Below are 3067 nucleotides of genomic sequence, written 5' to 3' on the forward strand. Positions count from 1 at the left end.
CCCGGGTAGAACAACTCTGAAGGACTCTACATATTCCAGAGCTCTCCTCCTGAGCTTTTGGCCAAGGTTTTATTTGGGCTCCATGGCTGTTCAACTTCTTCATCCATCCAAATATCACCTCCTCTTCTGACACATCCTACTTGCCAAATTCACCCTTAGTGTTCTCTTTCAGGGAAACCAACCCAGAATAGGACCATAATAAGAAGGTGCTAAGTGTTCTATGCATCAACTTTCTTTTGTAAGTATAACAGTGAAAGTACCAAAAGGAGAGAAACTGCTCATGTTGGGGAGTAAATGGCATATTAGGTATCCTGGCTGCGATTTGCTAATCTTGATTAGGTACTCATTCTCTTCACCCTAAGACTTGTCAGGGGCATTTAGTGAGAATGCCAAATGTTGAAAATTGTCATTGAATTGGCAAGTAAAAATGCAGGCAATCCGTGATGTCAGTTGTGTTTTAAAATTAAATGTAAAATGTCTAATAAAATAAAGAGGAGGAAGATATTAAGGAATTGAAATCATTTACTACTAAGCCCCCATTTCCCCCGCTTCATCTTCAGTACAATTACATAACTGGAAGGGATCTGAGAGATTACCTTTTGAGAGCTAATTAAGGTAAAATGAGGCCATGGGGTGGAGTCCTAATCAAATTAGACTGTGGCTTTATAGGAGGAGAAGACAACTGAGCTAGAACATGCTCTTTACTTGACAGAGTTTCCCTACCAATCAGATGGACCTGCCCAGATGCATCTACCTGATCTTAAACTCCCCAGTTTCAAAATATGCTTCTGGTCAACTTCTTTTCCTTATAAACTTCTCATTCAGTTACACCAACAGAGAGTGGACTAAAATACAGTCTGACTTTCAACAGCACAAAGCAGAACCTGAAACTTTATGATCTTGGACTAAACATGAAACAAAGTGGAGAAGATATTTTTACTAAGCCATCAGCATATAAACAAAAAGATAGTCAATGCATTACCTGGTATGGGGGTAGTTATGAGCCAAGAAAGTTGGACAATACAGGTTGTTGTTATCTCCAGGCTAATTAGCCAGTTTTTAACCAACTGCTTTTTTTTTGGTGGGGGGTATCGGATTGTACTCCGGAACACTCTACCACTGGGCCACATCCCCAGCTCTATTTTGTATTTTATTAGAGACAGTATCTCAGTGATTTGCTTAGCACCTCCATGTTGCTGAGGCTGGCTTTGAATTAGCAATATTCCTGCCTCAGCCTCCAAAGCTGCTGGGATTACAGACATTAAGTCACCATGCCCAGCTAGCCAACCATATATTAATATACATTTGCTTCCTTTAACATGGAAAAAGGAAAATTAAACCATTGACACATTCTGCTGCTTATCTTATGTATTCAAGTCTTAAAATAGAGTGAAATATATTCATTTACATCATCAATCATTATTTAATATCAATTATGTGCTAGGGAATGTTCTATGTGCTGGGGATAAAGTGGTAAGAAAATATACAGTCTCTGAACTCATGAAGGCTTCTATTTGTGATGGAGGGAACACCAATTATTATCTAAGTAATCACGTAAGAAAATAAATGTAGCCAGGAATAACACATCAAGCACATTTAACAATAAAAAATGAAGTTAAAGGATACTGTATTACAGTTTTCTAGAAAAACAGAACCAAAGGAATACACACAGAGTCAGATACAGATATGAATGTGGATCTGGAAATAGATATAGATACATAGAAAGAGATTTGTTATGAAGTATTGGCCCAGAAAATTAAGATTATAGAGATTGGAAAATCCTCCAATTTGCTTCCTGAAATATGGAGGTCCAGGAAAGCCAGTGGTATAATTCCTGTTCAAGCCGAAAGATCTAAGAATCAGGGAGCTGGTGGAAGCCCCAATCTTGATAACTGTGGTGGCTAATGATGTTAAGTCTTGGCCTAATTCTCAAGGTCCAAGAATTGGGAAACTTGATGTCTGAAGGCAGGAAAAAATGGACATACCAGTTTGAGTAAAGACAGCAAATTTGCCCTTCCTCTACATTTTTATTCTATTTGAGCCCTGCATAGATTGGATCATGCCCACATCCATTGGTGACAGAAATGCTGTTAATCTCTTCAGGAAACACCTTCACAGACATACTGAGAAATAATATTTTACCAGCTCCTAGGACATTCCTGAGTCCAGTCAAGTTGACACATCAAATTAACCGTCATAAGTAGTGACATCACAGGTGACCCTAGGTAGTAATGTAAAAGTGTAACTCTGGAAAATTAATTTAGAACAAATATATGACTAAAGACAGACAGTGGATCCTGCAAATATCTGGAACCTAAGTATTCTAAGCAGAGTGTAGAAGTCCTGAGACACAAAGGACTTTGGGGTAAATAGCAATGTCAAGGTGAGTGTTGGATGCAGCAGTGAGCTAAAGAAAGATGGCAATTAAGAGAGAGTGGTCACCAGAGACTAGACTTTGCATGGACTTAGAAACCATGCTAGAAATTTTGAGTTTTATTTTAGGTATAGTGGAAAGTTATTGGAAAACTGTGGACATATGATATAATCTGATTTGCCTCTTCCAAAGATTACTGCCATTGTGTGTGGGAAAAATGTCTAAATGGCTAGTATGAAGAGTACTTAGATGGTTTTGCAGTAGTAAAAACAAATGGGGATCATGACTTCATTTGTGGCACCATGAGGCTTCAAGATCTCCTCTTACACAATTATGTTTCTTAGATCTTCCCCACCCAGTTGGGATCAAAACAAGTACCAAATAACAATTTGGCATGTCAGAATGCCCAGTGAGAAATAAATGAGAACCGGAAAGCATAAGATTGGAAGACAACAAAGAAACAAAGCTTATGACAGAAGAATATTTTTAATTCTAGAATGGGTGACAACAAACTAAAAGACATATTCTGCCCTTTCATAAGAAATATGAAAAACTAACGTAGGTATTATTTAAAATTCCACAATGGCCCTCATTTTTATTAGTATGTTTTTCATCAATTGGTGAATTCATTAGAAAAATGTGGAATATATATATATATATATATATATATATATATATATATATATAATTATA

The sequence above is a fragment of the Marmota marmota genome, unplaced genomic scaffold (assembly GCF_001458135.2).
Source record: "Marmota marmota marmota unplaced genomic scaffold, marMar, whole genome shotgun sequence".
NCBI classification, from domain to species: Eukaryota; Metazoa; Chordata; class Mammalia; order Rodentia; family Sciuridae; genus Marmota; species Marmota marmota.